We start from the raw sequence: 20929 nt of genomic DNA, 5'->3' as shown, positions 1-20929 counted from the left end.
AACTGTGGGGAATGAAAACTGGCAATATGGATGCCTCTGTTCTCATTTTAGGTGAATGTAACATCTTGCTTGCATATGATTTCCATCCTACCAAACATCCAAACTGTTTCAGGAATATTACTTAGAGATAGGTCTAGGAACATATGTAAGGATTATAACTTTTTGTTCTATGTTAGTTAGAACCTAGAGCTGTATAGGCTTCAGCAGATCTGCTTCATGGTGCATTGTGCCTTTCCCCTTCATTGCTTCTAAAGTGTGAACCTGCCTTGTTGTTTTACTGTGTGTTGTCTCAAGTCTTGTCTGGCTGTTCAGCTAAAGGCAGAGACTTGAGGCAATACAAATTGCCTTGATGAGAAGAATTGTTGTCAGCTCAATGCATATTCCTCTATGGTATGATGCACACTAATTGAGGTGAAGAGCACTGCATTCATCTAGAAAAGTTATTAACATTTTTGTTGGATTTTAAAATGCTTATTCTTCTGGCTTAATCAGGGGTAATCCCTTGGGAGGTGCAAAAACTCACACGAAAAAGGACATTTTTCACTATCCCATGAATATACTCCTAAACTGAATCAATCAATCATATTCTATCTGCCTGCCTGCCTGCCTGCCTGCCTGCCTGCCTATCTATCTATCTATCTATCTATCTATCTATCTATCTATCTATCTATCTATCTATCTATCTATCTATTTATCATCTATCTTTAACATGTACACACACACACACACACACACACACACGTCTTCTATCATTCTAAATTTCCAGAAGAAGCTGTTACACCAGAAAGTATAGAATAATTATACCTTAGTTTTCTATGAAAGTTTTAATTCTGTACATATTTTTTATTCTAAGAGAACAGTGCTGAGAAAATAACATCCACTTACCTTTAATACCCTCAAACACTTTCCTGATTTTCTTACCATAGACTTACCAGTCTATTTCTTTATAGAATAGGCTTTTGCTGGCCACTTAACAAATTGAGTGATTGAAGACCACACTGGGTAGTTCAGGGACAAGGTGTCATGACAGTATCACACAAAGAATCTTTTCTCCCATCTAAAATAAAATGAGATTTGAGATTAGCTTAATTTTAAAATATGAATTATCATTTTGCCCATTTCCTGCCTGAAAAAAGGATACCACATTTTGTTTGGAACCCTCACCACATCTCTGACATCAATACAATTGAACGTGTCCAGAAATATTTTACAAGAAGAGTTCTCCATTCCTCTGAAAACAACAAAATACCTTATCCCACCAGACTTGAAATCCTAGGCTTAGAAAACTTGGAACTCCGTCGCCTTCGACAAGACCTAAGTTTAACTCACAGAATCATCTATTGTAATGTCCTTCCTGTCAAAGACTACTTCAGCTTTAATTGCAATAATACAAGGGCAACCAATAGATTTAAACTTAATGTTAACCGCTTTAATCTAGATTGCAGAAAATATGACTTCTGTAACAGAATCATCAGTGCTTGGAACACTTTACCTGACTCTGTGGTCTCTTCCCATAATCCTAAAAACTTTAACCAAAAACTTACTACTATTGACCTCACCCCATTCCTAAGAGGACCATAAGGGACGTGCATAAGCGTACAAACGTGCCTACCGTTCCTGTCCTATTGTTTTTCTTTTCTTCTTCCTATATATAAATATGCTTATACCTCCTAATATTTACTCATATATATGTTTATATACTATATAAATTTTTGTATGACACATATCTATTGTTGTGACAAAATAAATAAATAATTTAATTTAATTTTTCGCACTCATGGCTGAAAGAGAACTGCTTCATCCTCATCATCCTCGTCATCCTCAGATGCAAGTTACATGCTCCAGTTTAGAATCTATATTTGATCATGTTACATGACTATTACTTTGATGAATTTATATGCAACAGGCTAATCTTGTGACATTTCCTGATTCTCTTGGATCAGCTGCCTGCATCAAGTATGGGAACTACCTCAGACTTCCATGAGGAATATCAGTGAAGGATGCAAAGACTAGCACTAGTCTTTGCCAGCAATTTGTTACATGAAAGCAAGAAAAAAAATTGAGGACATGCTTTTATCTATTTTGGAGCAATTATTGCGATCCATTCAGAATAATCTCATTCAGAGATAAATACCATGGGAGCTAGATATTTATCAGGGACTAGAACTGGATTATTTTATTGACAATCTTCCTAAGGCATTTTGAATACTGTTTCCTCAGGCACCTTTACAAAATAATTATGTGGATAATGGCTTTTAAATGCTGTGAGTGTCTCAACTCTGGCATGACTGAAAATCCTGGCAAAATGAAATGCTTCTGGTTGATTTTTCCATGGGAGGAGGATATATCCTGATTTTCTTCTTAAATTAGTTTTGCCTGTTGATCACTGCCAACTGCCACCTCAGTGCTTCCTTAAAAACCTCCTTACAGAATAGAATTACAGGGCAATTTTCTCTTTTCATCCGCCTTTTCTTTTTTTCTGCCACCCTTTTTATTTTCTGCACTAATTTGCTCTTAAGAAGAAGTTTAAAAAGACTTTATGCTGGTGAAGGATGTCTGGGAGAAAACTTGAAAGTTTAAAGTGTCCTCTTAAAATATAAACACAGGCAGGAGAGTTTGATTCATCCTTTCATAGCACAAGATAAATATGGCATCAGAATAGTTTTAGCCAGGAAATCAAGATATAGCAAGTTGGCAGTCTAGTTTTAATAGTAGTTAAATCCACTATGGTGCCAAAAATCATTTCCCAACTTCCTGAAAGTTTCTCTCTCTCAAAATAAAAGTTTTTGGTTTTTGTCTCTTAATCACAGAATACCTTTGGATTTCTTTCTTTCTTTTTTCTTTTTTCGGCAATGATTTGTATTCACTTTGCTCTTGTTAAATGAAATAAGGTACTGTTGTGTACATTCCTGATGACAGATCTTTTCATCATTCTTTGGTTGCCTCTGATTTTAAAAAGTCCCATTTTTTCCACATCAAACTGAATGTCAATAATTAAAAGTGTAAAAGGGATTTCACCAAGCAGCAATTAACATTTGTCCAAAAGTGTTTTCTCTAAAAGTTTTTAGGGTTCTTTGATTTTATTCATATTACTGAATAATAGTGTATCCAGTAAGTACTGACTGGTTGCTATGTGCCTGTCATCTCCATATATTAAAATTCTTGACTTATTACATTTTTAAATAGAGCTTAGGGTTTGGTCAGTATGTTTGTGAAATATATTTATCTTTCAAAATGGCCACATTTGCTGCTTAGAAAAGGGGAAAAAACCTTAGTATTTGAAAAAAATGTAAACAGTGGTAATCATAGTGTAAATTTAGAGAAGGAATAGTGGGTACCAATCACTATTTTAGAAAATATGATTATTTATTAGGTATACGTGAACCTCTGGGCAATTTACAGTTGAATTACTATTGTGAAGCATTATGAAGTAGACTGGTATATTAGGTACCGACCAAGTACAAGGCTGAGAAAAGCTTATTTAGCTTCAAGCCAGCTTGAAAGCTATTTCAATACCAAGTGGACCTTTTTCTCAGATGCTTCTACTTATTATGGAAGTTGCCTTGATTATGGTTCTGTTGTCTTTTATATTTTAACTTCTGCTTTGACTGCTTTTGTTTTTTCTACATGCAGTCATTTATAATTTAACTTTATGCTACTAGGGGGGACTTTTTTGTTCACAAAAATCACTGTAGAAAGTGTAAGAAGTATCAATGACTTTAAATAAGAAAAATAGGGAAAAAAATTTTTTGCTATATATGCATCAGCTATCTGCTGATACAGCTGGGGCATTTAAGAAGCAGCCACTCCTCGTGCTTTTAACATCCTTCGCTTTCTTGAAAATTTGAATATAATTATAATGAAGATATTGAAAATTTAAATGGTAGTAACTTTTAGAATGACAAAGCAAAAAACTGTTTCCCAACTACCTGCAATACTAATATGTGGCAGAAGCAACATTTTATCTCTGAGCAAGACAGAAAAGCTCAAAATCCTAGAGCGGCCATAAAGCAACCTGCCAAGAGCATCAAAGAAAGGTGCCCACTGGGTAGTTGTGATGACCTTGGAAGGACATTAGGAAACATAGCAAACACACAATTTGTTTAATCGTATATAAGAAGTAAGGAATGCAGATTGTTTCTAGCTTGCTCTTTTTATATCTGAAGCCAGATTCGCTCCTGAAATCTGGGATAAATACCCCCATATAACAGAAATGATCATGCAGGGATCATACTCACTTGTGTATGAGTAAGAGTAAATAATATGCTAATATATGGCATCATTAAGTACTGATAGTTTATTTTTGCTTTCTCTATAAAATACCCCAAGGCAGCTAATTACTGTTTATAAATAGTTTATAATACAAAAAAGTACAGGGCTTGGTTAAGTTCATATAAAAAAAAACCCTATCCTTGGGATATACTTCGATATATTCTATATCCCAATCATCAAACATTAGTTTTGTAGGAGTTGCATTTTACTGTTATAGATCCCTATAATTAGTAGAGACATGTAGTTTAGGTAATTCCAACTGCACACCTTCCTCCTAATAATAGGTTCCCAAATAATTACTAACTGCAAAATCTCCTTTGGGCTGAGCCAAATTCCTGGGGACTTTATGGGCGCAACTATGCAATTTTCTTGGCAACAGTAGGAGTGATTTGTGATTGTCTTTTGCATTTTGCCAGGTTGCTTTTCCCCCCCAACTTCCTAATCTAGCCAAAAATCCTGCTATTTTTTGGGTGTCTTATCAGGCCCAACTTTGCTTAGCTACAAAACCTAGAGAGATGCCATCTGTTCTCAAGTCCCTCCATTAGGCAGTATCTCACTTTAGAGTAAATGTTTTTTAAAATATTCCTTAGACTCCAAGGTGAACATGTGAAGACTGAAGAAAGTTTGCATTTTTAAAAAAGATAATGTTTTCCATTGTGTATTATAGCTATTTGTCTACCTTTTGCAGACCATAGCCTTTTACTGCATTCTTGATATATTTACTTGTGTTTCTAATGATGCTATAATGAAATGATCATTATATGTAATCCCTGGTCAGAGAACCAGCCTATCTACTTTGCATATGAAGAATTTTTATCCTTTTCCAGTAAAGCAAGCACACTGCCTAGCCAGTAACTTGTATTCTATATTTACCCGCATGGACAGCTAATAAGAGTCTGTTCCAACAATCCATAATCGGCTCATTAGCATTCTGCTCATGCAAGGAAGTGTGAGTACAATTTTCAATGGCCTAATGTGACAGGTAATCATAAATTAGTATTTGCTTTAAAACAACACCGGATTACACAGCCTGAATACTTAAGGAGAATGACTCAGTGAGGAAAGAAGCTCAGTAATGAAGTGGAAGCTCATTAAACAGATGCTGTCTCCTTCAGCAAACTACACACAAGCAGCAAACAAAAACCAAATGGAAATGTTTCAGCAAAACATTACAGTCAACCAGAACAAGTTCAGGTTCATTTGTTGTGTCACTATGTACAAGAATTAGTCACAGTAATAATTAAATAGCTGCTTGCTAATTTATCATTTTACATTTGCTAATACGTTTGCATAATGTGTATGGTTTTCCCCAACCCCCCAACATTCTTTGAATTGCATTAAAACCATTATTTTTGAACATTCTTGTGATTCCTTGAAAACACTGGGCTATTAGACTTTTCAAAACTGTCCAGCATTTGGCCAGCAACTGTAATTTTCTTTCCTGTTTTAAAATGTCTTTTTTTTTTCTGATTTGCCTTTTAGATCTCTGCATGGTTGCTAATAGCTGTGAAATTAAACCAAAAGGCTTTGGAACCTGTTATTTATCTACATGGAGAATTCAGATAAAAATGATATTATATCAGTAAGAAGCTTCTTTAATAAGGACATTACCAATAAGTTGCATTTACATCCATTTCCCTTTTTAAAACACTAGTGCAAATAGTATAAACAGTTGTACAATGCAACCTAACCTTAAAGCAAGATTAAAAAAATAAATAATGAATGTGTTTTTATCATTATTATTTAGATTTTTATAGCTTTCCCACTCCAAAAAAAATTCTGTAACCAATGGAACAAAAATTCTCTAGCTGAATAATTAACCATTAAAAATAAGTAAATAAAATAAAATTTAAGATATAAAATAGAATATAATTTTTTATTGGCCAAGTATGATTGGACACACAAGGAATTTATCTTATAAGATAAAATAAAAGAATAGATTCATATTGATCCACACAAAGAAATTCCATATATTAAGAACCATTAAAAGAACTTATTTTAAGCCCAAAGCATATTTTTCTACTGAAGATTATCTGTATAAACATGCATACGATTCTTTGCTCAGATATTCTGCAGATTGTCTGAGCAGAATTTAGTGGAGATGGGAATGGAATTATTCAAGCAGAGATCAATATTTACATGTTAAACAGTGAGGCTGTTTTTCAAACCAAAGACAGAACTTTGCACTGAACTTAGAAATATGCAGGAACAGGGACTCAATGCAGTCTCGATAGGACAAAATGAAAGTGTCCTCATTTTCCTTTCTTCAGCTAAGTGATAGGCAAAAGCCACACCATTAGAAGCTTTCAAAGCAACCTTCTTAGACTCATGGAAACACTTGGTATTTTAAACATTAGCCCAAACCTAATTATAATCCAGCGAGCATTTATTATATGAACAAAGGCTTGAAAATAATGCTTTTGTTTCATTGGAGTGGATTTGTTTCTTTGCCTATGTGTTTGTCTCAATGGAAAAAAGCAAAGGAGAAAGTGGACAAGGTAATACTTCTTTTAAGATGTCTACCAGCACAATAGCTGAATATATAATCTAATTATTGACTACCCATGTTGGCTTAAAATGTCATTATTCTTGTGGTTTTGCACCTTCATGTTAATTAGTCATATTTGGGTTCATAAATCAGTATGAAAAAGGAAATGATTTACTTGCTTTTACTATTTTACCCTCTTGAAAAAAGGACAAAGACAACAGAACTGGCAGCTAAGAAAAAGTATCCTTATATTGGGAAATAAGTAACAGGGTGAGCTCCCATTACTTGTCCCAGCTTCTGCCAATTTAGCAGTTCAAAGCACGTAAAAAATGCAAATAGAAAAATTGGGACCACCTTTGGTGGGAAGGTAACAGCGTTCTGTGCGCCTTTGGCATTTAGTCATGCCGTCCACATGGCCACAGAGATGTCTTTGGACAGTGCTGGCTCTTCGGCTTTGAAACAGAGATGAGCACCGCCCCCTAGAGTTGGGAATGACTAGCACATATGTGTGAGGGGAACCTTTACCTTTATATTGGGAAAGGATCAGATTGTTTTGATAATGACAAAACACATGGTGCAAAATGCCTTTAAGACAGCTGTCAAAGATCTAAAAGGAAGGAAGGAATGAAAGAAGGAAGGAAGGAAGGGAAGGAGTAGAATTATATATAATCAGAATCCAATGATTTTTCTCATTTTGTAACAGATTTATTTGAAAGTCAGTAGTAATCAGTAGTAAATCAATAGTCCAGAAATGTTATTGAATGCCCATTGGAAATTGTATGAATAATTCAGTGCTTTCCTCTTGATTTTCAATTCCACCTATGTTTACTATGCTTGCAGTATGATACTTTTACAACTGAAATTTGTACTCTCCTTCTCATTAAAATTCTTTTTGAATGTTAGACTGCAAGTTTGGAATTCGTTGATTCCAAGTTCTGAATTAATAAACATATGACTACCAGATATCATATTGTTCTCCAATTTCTTTGTCTTCTACTATCTCTTGATATTGCTACGTCAGTTATCTATATTTTTTTTCTTTTCAAACACAGTTACATCTGGTGTATTAAAATTTTTATTAGTTTGTATTCAGGAATTATTATTATAACCATTATTAGAGATTTATTTTTTCAGTATTGCTTCTTCTGACTGATTCATAGCCCAATAACATCGTCCTGATGCTTCTGCTATAGGATATTCCTTTTTCTATACTTCATAACTTTATTCTTATTGAGAACTGGACTTTTGGAAGAAGTGGGAGAGAATTGGAAGGAGTTATGTCTCTTTTAGTCTACTGGATTACATCAGTTTTACTGGTGGCAGTGTCTTCAAACTGCAGATCCAGTTTTCCAAAATTTTCTTTATTTCACGTTCCCATTTAATTTAATAGGGGAAAGTTGTGATTGTCCTCCATTTACTCTTTTTGATGTTAATATATTAGTCATATTAAATATGGAGTTTTATTACAACTACTTATTGAAAGAAATGCATATACTTCTGCACATGCATTAAAGATTCCTCAAAAGAAATTTGAAATTTTCATTTTTAGTGCTATACTTGTGACTTTTGATAGTTGATAATGTGTTGAGTGTTCTATTTTCTGCCTCAGGATTCCTTTTCAAGGTTTTCTACTTTGTTTCAGACTTCAGCTTCTATCCAGGTTCTAGCAGCATCACAAATGGTGACAAGTTATTGGAATTATAACGAGCATATGACGGACGTCGCCAGGGGAGCTTTTTATCAGGTTCGCCTGATACGCCAGTTGCGTCCCTTCCTGGACCAGGACTCCCTATGCACGGTCACTCACTCCCTATGCACGGTCACTTCCTGCCTGGACTACTGCAATACTCTCTACATGGGGCTCCCTTTGAAGAGCACCCGGAGGCTCCAACTGGTCCAGAATGTGGCTGCGCGGGTAATAGAGGGAGCATCTCGAGGCTCCCCTGTAACACCTCTCCTGCGCAAGCTGCACTGGCTTCCGGTGGTCTTCCGGGTGCAATTCAAGGTGCTGGTTACCACCTTTAAAGCGCTCCATGGCATAGGACTGAGTTACTTACGGGACTGCCTGCTGCTACCAATTGCCTCCCATCGACTAGTGCGCTCCCATAGGGAGGGTCTCCTCAGGGTGCCGTCAGTCAGACAATGTCGACTGCCGACCCCCAGTGGGAGGGCCTTCTCCATGGGGGCCCCTGCCCTCTGGAACGAGCTGCTGCCAGGGATACATCAACTCCTTGACCTCCGGACCTTCCGACGCGAGCTGAAGACGTTTCTGTTCCATCGCGCAGGGCTGGCCTAATAGTTTTAATGGGGGTTTTTATTAGAGTTTTAATCTTTTTTAGCCAAATTGAATTAGTCTTTTATAACTGTTTTTAATTTTTGTGATTGTTGTCTTATTTGGTTGTGAACCGCCCTGAGTCCTTTGGGAGAAGGGCGGTATACAAATTAAAATAATAAATAAAATAAAATAAATAATAAATAAATATATGGACATTAATGTTTTCCCCCCTGCAAGTTTTGTGGTAATAATGACATGGCTCTCTCTCTCTCTCTCTCTCTTTTTGGATCATCTGCTAAAATACTGACATGAAGTAAGTCACCCAGAATCAACAAATTGAATAAACATAAAACTCTGTGGAATGAATAAATGAATGAGTGAACGTAGATACCTAAACAGAGTGCCATTTTAGTTAAAGGCAAATGTAATATACATTTTAAGCATCTATTCAGTACTATCTATGCCCGAGGGCATATATTTTATAACACACGTAATAATAAAGAATGGTTTTAATTAAGCAAAAAATGTCACATATCATATGAAACCTTTCTAAGACAAACACTTAGCAGCTTAATCTAAGCTTCACACATCAGTGCCTAACAACTGTGTAGGCTTAAAATTTAGATGTGGCCTTTCTGTAGCTATGAACAGAACATTCTTTGCCTACATTTGATGTCGATGTACATCATCTTCAAGGCTATAGACTTTCTTTTTTAAAGTTCTTGACCTTTTGGCTCCCTGCTTTACACTAATGATTGCTGCCTTCATTAAACACAAAGAAATCTACCATCAGTTTCCTTTCACCCCCTCCCTTTATGATCTGTAGCTCCTTATGTCTGGCACACCAACATTTTTGTACTTATCAGGCAATTTGCTTGTCCAAATACAAATCCTTGCCAAGGTATCTAAAACTATACACACTTTCTTGTCTCACAGTGGCTGCAGTAAGAGCAGTTACTTTAATCCTCTAGTTCTCCATAAGAAATGGGAACAAGAACCACCTTTCCTCATAAATCCATGAGGCACAGCAGCATCTGGTCATTACGTGGGGAGCAAATATCCAGGAGTGGTTTAAGCCTGAAAAATTCTATTATTTCAAAATTATCAGGGCTTATCTAGTTCTTTCCCTCTATTGGAAGAGTGATGGAAAGCTAGATTGTTTTTCATCCTAAAACTGACTTTGGGCTTTCCTAAAATCAGAAACAGCCAACCTTATTGAAATTTGGAGAATCAAGAAAGAGAATTCCCCTTCTGAAACTGGTATCCTCTCTGACTCCAAGTGAAAAGAGAGAAATTCTATTCTACTGGGTTCCCAGGGACACTGTACATTGGCTACAGAATTACAGATTAAGAGTTCAAATGAAGAAATAAACAAACATAAAGCGACTGAAATTCTGTGACCATTCTATGAAATAATAATTACATTCACTGGCATACAGCTTGCTATTTAACTCAAATTATTTTAACAGGCATGTGTATACTTGTAGAGTGTCAGATTCTTTTTTTTCTTTTTTTTCCCTTTTATTTACATTTATATCCCGCCCTTCTCCGAAGACTCAGGGCGGCTTACAGTCTGTAAGGCAATAGTCTCATTCTATTTGTATATTTACAAAGTCAACTTATTGCCCCCCCAACAATCTGGGTCCTCATTTTATCTACCTTATAAAGGATGGAAGGCTGAGTCAACCTTGGACCTGGTGGGACTAGAACCTGCAGTAATTGCAGGCAGCTGTGTTTTAATAACAGGCTTCTTACAGCCTGAGCCACACCGCGGCCCTAAGACTCAGGAATTGGGAAAAAACATAAAGTAGAAGGTATTTTATTTTTATATCGATTTACAATATACTTTTATACTTAGTAATTCTTTATGCATATTATATCACTTGAATGTTTATATTCGTAATGGAATTACAGTATATTCTGGTAAATTAGGAGTGACTTCAAGATTTAAGCATGAACAGAAATAGCCAAAGATTTCTTTTTATAATCTGTAGAAAGATAACATCAGTTGCATTCTCTGACATTTCCTTCAGTGCCTGCCCTTTTCTGCCTTCAAAAGAAAAAGGAAATAAAAACTGTGGAATAAATACTATCTAGTTCTTCTTTATGATCCTGCTGAACTTTACAGATGAAGTCACAATTAAAGAATGATCAGCTACATCTTAGGTTTGTGCTCCTAAAAGGGTGTGATGATTTAGGAATGACATTTATGTGACAGGATTCCATGGTTGGACATCCAGCAAAGCCTGACAATTTAATAATAACACCAAAAAAGTTAATGCTAGGAATAAATTAAACTCACAGTATGAGGGTAAAATGCTCTTTCTTGATGAAACGAAGGTTTTTTTAAAAAAAATGCTAGATGTTCTGAATGTAGATTAGTATTTATTATGATTAACCCACTATGCAACGCTTGAATTGCAGACACTAAAAATTCATACCTTGGATGAAGGATACCAAATACCGTATGTCACTTTTGCTGATCTTATGTTGGAATGCATACTACAGAAACTTGAAGTCTGAATCTACAGGAAGGTAAAGGAAGACTACTGGATTAGAAATATGAAAGACAGTAAAAATAATTAGAAATTATTTTGAGGGGCAGCAAGCCATGCCAGCATATGGGAGAACAACACAGCGGCCATTTGATTGGAAGACATCAATCTACATTCCAATACCAAAGAGAGAGAGAGAAAGAGAGGGAGAGAAAGAGAGGGAGAGCAATAGCAATATCTCTTAGACTTCTTGTGCCTCGTCCGCTTTCCCCGCAGCCGGGTCCTTCTTATCTGCTTCTGAACGCTGAGGAATGTCCTAGCATGCCTCCTGGCCCCAGCCCTGGCTCCATGCCCAGACAGGCTGAGGAAGAAGAAGCACCTCCAGCCCCCAGCCCTGGCTCCATGCCCAGGCAAACGGAGCAACTAGACCCCTCCCCCTCCCCCACAGCATGTGAGCCTGAGGAAGGTCAATTACCAACAGCTGAAGACTGGAGTGACCCTCGCTTCAGGAGAATTGATAAGCGGCGTCAACAGAAGGAAGGGAGGGGCAGGCCGGGATAAATGCTGAGTCATGGAGCCACACCCCATGGCCTATATAAAGGATTTGCTTTCTGGCATTCTCTGAGTCAGGCAAAGTCTATCTTATCTTGCTGAAATCACTTTCTGGTCTCCTGCCTGCCTTGAGAACTTTGCTAGGACTTTGGCAGAGCTGCAGAGGCACGCCTGATTCGGATTTCCCTGACCCGGCCGTCAGCGGAGGAGTGGGACACGACAAGACTTAAATACTGCTTCACAGTACTTTACAGTCCTCTAAGCGATTTGCAGAATCAGCATATTGCCCCCAACAATCTGGTTCCTCATTTTACTTATTTTGGGAGGATGGAAGGTTAAGTTAACCTTGAGCTGGTGAGATTTGAACTGTTGAACTTCCTGCAGTCAGCAGAAGTAGTCTGCAGTACTGCATTTTAACCACTGCACCACCACAGCTCATAGAGCAGCGGTTCTCAACCTGTGGGTCGCAACCACATTGGGGGTCGAATGACGATTTGCCAGGGGTCGTCTAAGACCATCGGAAATATGGGAGGTATACTTGCGAGTCGAAGAATCGCGCTCCAATGGTTGACTCCACAAGCCAGCTGTAGGCTCTTCAAAACGCTAGCCAAATTCGGCTTCAGGCGCGATGAATTAAAAAAGAGAGAAATCTTTGCTCTGATGTCTACCTCTCAAGCCTGCTGCCATCACTCCCAATCGCTAGCCTAATCTGGCTTCAGGCACGATAAACTTAACAGGGGAAGAGTCTCCGCTTTAATGCCTCCGTTCTCAAGGCAATCGCAAGCAGTTCAGATCGCTAGCCAATACGGCTTCAGGCGCGATAAATTAAAAAAAACAGTTTGCTGCTTCCCCCCCCCTTCTGTGGCTGCTGAGGCGCGCTGAGATCGGTTGGGGTCGTCACATCATGGGGAATTGTATTAAAGGGGTCACAGACTATAAAGGTTGAGAACCACTGTCATAGAGAGTGATAAAGAAAGAGCTATATAATATCCACAATTGCAAAAGCTAGCAAAATAATGCTTCCTCCAGTACCGATTAGAGCCCCACATGGAAAGAAATGCCAACTGTTCAACTTGGCTTTAGAAAAGGTTGAGGAACACAAGACTTTATTGCCAATGCATGCTGGATAACTGAGAAAGACAAAGAATCCCCAAAAGAATCCAGTAGGTGCTTCACTGATTATAGAAAAGCCTTTGATTATGTTGATCATGTCAGATTGCAGAATCTGTTCAGAAGAATAAGAGTCCCAGAGAATCTCATTGTTTTCATGAGTAACTTACATACAAGTTAGGAAGCCACATTCAGGGCAGAACTTGATGAAACAGATGGCTCCAGCCTGGAAAAACAGGGCAACAAAGCTGCATAACTCCCTTATTTATTCAACCTGCATAACTCCCTTTATTTATTCCCCTTATTTATTAAACCTATTGCCTTATTTATTAAGGCAAGCTTGATTGGAAGAAGAATGTGATTTTAAAATGGGAGAAAACAACAACAACAACAACCTGAGTTATGCTGATAACACTAGCAATGGAAGGATCTGTAAGTGCTAGTACTGAAAGTCAAAAGGCATGATGAAAAAAATGGGACTAAAATCAAATGTAAAGAAAATCAAATTAATAACAATAGGTACAACAATCAGCCTTAGAATTGACAATGAAGATTTTGAAATGATGGATGGCTTCTGTCTTTTAGAATCAACCATTAACAGCAAAGGAACAAGCAGTTAAGAAATACATCATAGACCAGCACTCTGTAAAGTAGCCATTAAGGCCTTGACAAAAGTATTTAAATGCCATGGTGTGTCTATAGTTACAAAATCAGAACTGTGAAAGGCACTTAATTTTCTGTGACACTCTATGGAAGTGAAAGCTGAATTTTGATGAAATAGGATAGAAAGAGTATTGTTGCTTTTGAACTTTGGTGTTGGAGAAGTCTCCCGAGAATATTGTTGACAGCCAACAAAACAAACTGATGAATCACTGAATGAAACATCCCAGAGTTTTCATTAAAACTCCAAATGACGAGGCTCAAATTATTTTATTTTGGATGCATTATATCAGCTCTATGGGAAAAAAGCTCTAATGCTGGGAAAGGTGGAAGGAAAGAGAAGTGGACAACCAAGAGAAAGATAGATGGTTTCAGTTACAGAAGTGATGAATGCACCATTGGAAGACATAAAATAATGGGTTGGGAAAAAACTGTCATATATCAGCTAATATAAATTCATCTTAAAGCTCTGGAAAGGTGCATCTTCTAAAAGGAAGAGGGAGGTATAAATTGAAATAACAATGACAATGTCAACAATAACAGTAATAGTTCAGTTGTATTTGGTCATGTGCTAAGGGAAATAGCAGATTCACAAGTTACATACCAAATTCACAACAGTGATCCATTTTCCTGGAAAAGGTTTACATTAAGTATACAAAACTGCATTTAATGCCATAAAAGTGCCATCATTTCCTAATCAAAGAAAAATGGCTATACTGTTAGGAGACTGCCTCTGAACAAATAGAGTATATCCAGTGAGTTAAGAGTTTGTCAAACTTGACTTAGTTGAAAAATAAAACTGTATTTACAAAGGTAAGAAAAAGGGAAAAAATGTTTTGGAACAAAATCCTTAGCAACCCACCACAGGAAAGGCTTGAAAGAAACAGATATACAAACATTGTGTAGTATGTGCTCTATGCGCCTCGAAAAGTTCTCACTTCTACTGAGTTATTTTGCAACATAGGTATGAAAACCTGATTAAGGAAGCACCAGTCTACCAGCTGTGCTCCTATCATTATGCTTCCTCCAAATTATGGCTTTTCCCATTCAAGAAAAGCCATGGTCCACTGTGAAACTAAGCTTATTTATTTCTGTCTCACAGAATAATAACTCAAAATGTATTTTTTGATGGAACTAGATTTTACCCTTAGAGACCTTTAAGGAAAATTCTGGGTGTAAGTGCCATAAATGCTATTTTCTTGTTCTTTTTCATATCAGGGATGCAGTTTTTATTTCTTTCATTTTCCTTTTATATAGCTAGGATTTGTGAAAGAGCATTTGCTTGCTACTTGTTACTCTAGAATGGAAACTGATAATGCCCTGAAAATGTATTCAGGTTTCTTCCATCTTAAAATTATGCATTTTAGTTAGGAATTATCGTACTCTGTCCCTCGTTTCAGCCACCATTGCAAGTTACGATCATGGTCAGAGGTGTTTTGTTGCAAAATGGATGATAAGATAACATGCCACCTTCACAGTTCTTAATGGGATTTTTAATGCAGAAAGAATGATGGCTTGGTAACCAAGTAGATTCATCCTGTTACAAATGCTTCCCATCCACATCCAGTATCAAAATAAAGACATGGATGCACATGCACCCCCCCCCCATATATGAAAATATGGGGTGACATGAGATGCTAGCAATATATTTAATTCGTTCTGTATGAAGCAGAAGTGATGGGCTTTTTAAAAATTAAATTTAAAAAATGCCTCCTGGACTTGTAATTATTTGGGCATCACAGGAATGATGCTTTTCCACAAGGGTTTTTTTTTTTTGGGAGGTGGGGTGGGAAATCAGTTGGAGGTGAATGAAAATGACAAGGGAGCAGCATTGAAGGAATGAGAGGAACAGTCCATTGCATAATTGAGTATATAACCTTTCCTTGATAAAAATGCCTGGTTTTTTTTTCTTTTTACTACAGAGATAGTCAGGTGGTTCAAAGGCAAAAAAGCCAATTCCTCTAAAAATCCACAGGCTCCTGATCAAAATAACGGTACTTTCAGATATGTTGTAATTGGAGAACTAATTGAGTACTGAATGAGTTAAACCCACTGTTGCTTAAGCAGTAATGACACAGTGTCTGAGTTGCAGAAATGAAATGGTTGCTTGGCAACTACGACTGTACAAAGAGGAGGGGAGGGAGAAGATATATAGTCCTTCTGCCAAATTAAAACCTCCATTTAGAGAAAACAGTTGCTCCTTTGTAGAGCTTCTGAATTTTTTTTTCATTGCAGAATGATGAACAATCATTGGTAGTAAGAATTTTAACACTGCCTGAAATTCTTTGACAATTTTAACCATTTTTCTAAATGTAACTGAAGGCTTTGCTTTGTGATCCTTCTTCTCATGATGGATCAGGAATGCACTAGTTACACCTTGTCACTTGCATGAGTGCAGAAACCCTTAAGGCCAGCTTTGGGAGCACCTATGTTATCTTGGCTTATAGGACTAATCAAGGAATAGAATACTTAAGAAAAAGATCTATGAGCTCTGATGGCTTTGCTATTCATCATTCATTTCTAGGTTCAGAATCCTTTAAGTGCATACTACTTTAATCTTAATATAGTTCATTCAGCACTAGTAGCGAGGGATATGTCAAATCTTCCCCAGTTTTGAAACCGAAAAGAATTTGGGAGTGGAGGAGGCAGAAGGATGGGAGGAGGGGAAATGCCATCTCCCAGATCTTTCTTCGTATATACCGTCTTATTTAAAAATCCAAGTGGGCACATTGATAATCTGACTTTCAAAATAAAGCTGCCAGAATAAGATAACTTTAAAATAAACAATTATATATTAATACAGTACACAAATTTAAAGATGAGAAGTGATAAAGCTAGCAAGGCATAGCAGGCAGTGAAAATCAATAGAAGGCACTACTAAAGCCAACTTCTGAATACATTCAGATGCCTGGTCAAGAAAAATATAAATATAGCTTTGTATTTTTCTTGGCAATACTACACAACTGGTTTACCATTGTCTTCTTCTGGGATGTTTTCCAGCTCTCCAGCCCAGCAATAGTTCTGGAATTTCCTATTGATCTCTCGTCCAAGTACTAACCAGTTCTGAGTCTGCTTAGCTGCCAACATTAGTTAAAGTCAGCCAAGTGCTATTACTTCCTGAGGTGGGCCCCCATATATAAATACAGGTATAAGTACATAGATAAAGCTTGACCTTGAAATGAGAATAATCTTGGTGTCAAGTGAGGTAAAACCAACTGCAGAACATCTTCCTTTCAACCAGTTTCCTGATTAGTGAGCAGAAAGAGTGATTTAGAGCAGGTCTTCTGATAATGAACAAACCAATTCTGTAGGGGCTGAAATTGACATGTTGAAATTGGTGAATCTGGAGGTGGTCAACTGCATCAGAGACTGATCCAGCTGATTCTGTCTACAGTCTAATACTTAGCAAGGGTCCTTTGGTTCATGTAGGGTTGTTCCAAGTCATCTACCTTTGTTGGATATATGAGCAGTAAGGTGAGCAGGAGGAAAAGCCTTGATTTTCTCCTTTGGGATTATGCTGAATGTGAATTCAAAAAAATAAACAACTAAATATAAATAAGACAAGGCAATGAATCTACTCAGAGACATATATTGTTTCATGGCTCCATCCTCAATTCTGTACTTGATATTGCTTACAAAAGGTCTGGAAGTGGCAACTCCCAAATCCCTTGAATTTACTCATCCGTTTCATATTGAAACACTAGCACTTTTATCTTTGTTTTGGATTTTTATGAGGGAAAATCTGCTGTCCTTCCCCCTCTTCCTTTTTCTTTATGTTTCTCACCTAATAAACTACACATCTATTAGTATCACTCAGGAACTACCCCTTTAAAATATATTATTAGCCTGTAGGTAAAGCTCCAATTGGTGCCTTGCCTTCAGGGCCAAAAAGCATTTAGGTTGGCTTTTAAGATAGGGAAGGCCAGAACGGAAGGTCTGGCATTTGGCTGGTGACTGCGGAAGAAGAGAGATTTTGCTCCTGGCAGAACATAAAGCAAAGCTGACAACAAAGGTTTTCTTTCATGCTATCCAAATGAACCCATTTATAATCTGAAATTCAAATACTTGACAACAGAGAGTCTGTGAGCCGGGCTTTGAACAGGAAATTGCTTCATGGTTTTAGCATAATGAATTAGACAGCAAAAGTAAATCCATTTAGTGGGTATAGAATTCTTAATATTCCTTGGATAAATTCCTAAATAGCCAAATTTCTCATTAATTTCAGAACTTTGAAAAGCTATGTGTGAATGTGAATACATACATACATACATTCATACATACATATATACACACACAGACACGCACAATCTACTTGGTTTCAAACTGCTTTATTGTAGCAATGGCTTAGAAATTATTGTGTCTTTTAAATGTCACGATAAACAAATGCCAAAAATGATGACATTATCATTCTTGGGATAAAAACACATACACCCAGAGACAATAGCAATAATTAATCCTGACATCCTGTTCTGGTCAATTACAATTACACATCATGGAATTACTACATTAGGCTGAACAAAACAGTCCGGCTGGCTGAACACCAATAAAATCAATAAAAGGAGTCCTAGCTTGGCATGTATGCATTTCACATTAAGCAAGTGGCCCTTTTTTGGTAGTACTCTTGGGCAGCAAACCATCCTGGTGTTAAAAACTGCCATATACTGAAAGGGGACCAGTCAAACTGGCCGCTACAGGTAGCAGGGCCAGGCAGTTGCCAGATCTTAGTTTTTCTTTGTGTATTATACTTGACCTTGGAAATCCTTTGCCTCTTCTCTCGGGGAAAGAAATGTTTCATTCGATTGCTCTCAAACAGAGAAAAGAAAATACTTACCTGACTAGCAAAACTGAATGGCGAAAACAGAAAGGACAAATATAAGAAAATAAACGATTTAATTTTTTTAAAAAAAAGAATGACCTTAAAGAGGTGTTTGGGGGACTATTGACAAATGCCAACTAGTCTGTTATGTTTTTATACTCCCTTTTTTCACACTGGCTTAGTCAGTAGATTGCCTGAGAAAACAGACATTAGCATAATTGCTCTTTAACATCAGAATGCACATAATAAAGCATGACATTTCCTAGGTCTTTCTATAGAGTTTCCCTCACCCTCCGCCCAGAAAACTGCATAAATAGGCCGATTTTTATTTTATCTTATTTTGTTTAACTTTCTTGACAGAAGATATTTTAATCATATTTTCTGATTAGAACAACAATAAGATAAGTTAAAAAATAAATGAAATTTGGATTAAGAATGTTCAAAGGTTTCATTAATGTTTATCGTTTAAACATATGAGAAATGATATTCCTTAATACACAGCTACTAACATATAAATAGAATCCTTTCCTGAAGAGACATAATGAATATATGTATACAAGTACCTGAGCATATGCATGATGAATTAAACTGTGAAACATTTGACATTTAAATGCATTAGAACTGTACTAAGCTGGAATAATAATTAGCACCAGCAGCACAATATAAATATTTAAAGATAATGCTCGTATGTTGAGGCGCAAGTTTGATTTCATTAAAAATCAATCTTGAGCTTTAGCATTTGCAGAATAACAAGAAATGTCCTTGGATCAAAACTACAAGAAGAAAATGCTTTGCAGTGAATTAAACTTACTTTGGAATCAACATAAGCATCATGCAAATAAAAGGAAGATTCTTCACAAATTATCACTGTATTAATAAATTTATGCCTTGTTTGAATTCATTAAAATGTTAAAACAGATACATATATTGCATGTAATATGGAGACATTGTCGGAAAATTGCTTTACATTTTATATACAGATGTATTTTCATATGCTTATGTTTTGCTTATCAGAAAAAAAAACCCAAGCATATTTGATACTTGAATTATTTGCAAGTTTTACAGGAATACTTTGGAGGATATATTGGAAAGGAAGGAAGTAAAGTCTACAGCTTTTCCGCATAGCCATAATAAATGCATTGTTCTTGAGTCATCAGAAAACTATGCCAGCATAAATTGTGCTGTCCTAGGTTTGATCTGCCTCAGTAGCAAAGCTTGCAAGAGGTCCTGGCCTTTAATGAGAAATAAATTAAGGTGAACAGTTGGCTGTATTCCCCTCTCATAGCATCAATAGACAGTGGAAAAAACAAGTACCATTCTTGTCATTAACACCTAGTTGAATAAGTGTGGATGGGAGCCCAATGTGAGGCATTTTCTAGCTTTCCAATTGACAGAGTAACAGGTTACCGTGTGTGTGTGTGTGTGTGTGTGTGTGTGTGTGTGTGTGTGTGTGTGTGTGTGTGATGATCCACATGGGTGAGCTGTCTCTTGGACTTTTTCTAAAACATGTGTCTAGGGCAGTGCTACATTTCCATTTTGAAAAACAAACTTTCTCAGTGGAGTGGAAGTAAAGCCTGCTTCACCACATGCCTTTATGCTTTTCTTTTCTTTTTAAACATGTGTAAAAAACACTGTTCATGTATTTAAAAAAACCCTAGTATTCCACAATTGGAAAAGTAGAATGATAGGACTTCTAGCACCTATTCAAAGTGATAAGAAGATTCTGGTGAGAAGGGCTTTACAGATAGTTGAGCTAACATCAAGTACTCATGCGTGGATTGCCTTGAATCCAAGCAAAAACAGTCATGGAAAGCAGTCAACATTTATTGAAGGGAAGGATGTGCCTGCAACACACCTAAAGTGTACAAGAGGACATGACAGATCACACATCTCCTGAGCATGTCATCAGCAACAGCACCAGTCCTTAAATATCTATATGGAAACTTATGTCTGCAAGATTTGTATCAGAAGAGAAAAATGCCTCTGTGTTCTGACCTAGGCTCCCTTAACAAGCAGGAGGCAGGAATTACTGGCAAAACCTCCTTTATTTACTCAACTGTGAATTTCGTTCATTCACAGTCAGCAAGGTTTTTCCAAATGGTTTTTCAAAGGAATATTTCTCAACACACCTTATCTCGTTTGGCAAGCTGCCACGTAAATTGTTTCCAACCGCAGTACAAGGCAAAACTTGGAACAGTCTCTCAGAGTCACAGAATGAACAAATTGTTTCCTGCTAAAGCCCACTCCCTGTTTGCACCTCT

This window comes from Ahaetulla prasina, chromosome 2 (assembly GCF_028640845.1).
Source record: "Ahaetulla prasina isolate Xishuangbanna chromosome 2, ASM2864084v1, whole genome shotgun sequence".
Taxonomy (NCBI): Eukaryota; Metazoa; Chordata; class Lepidosauria; order Squamata; family Colubridae; genus Ahaetulla; species Ahaetulla prasina.
Note: the sequence above shows the minus strand (reverse complement) of the source record.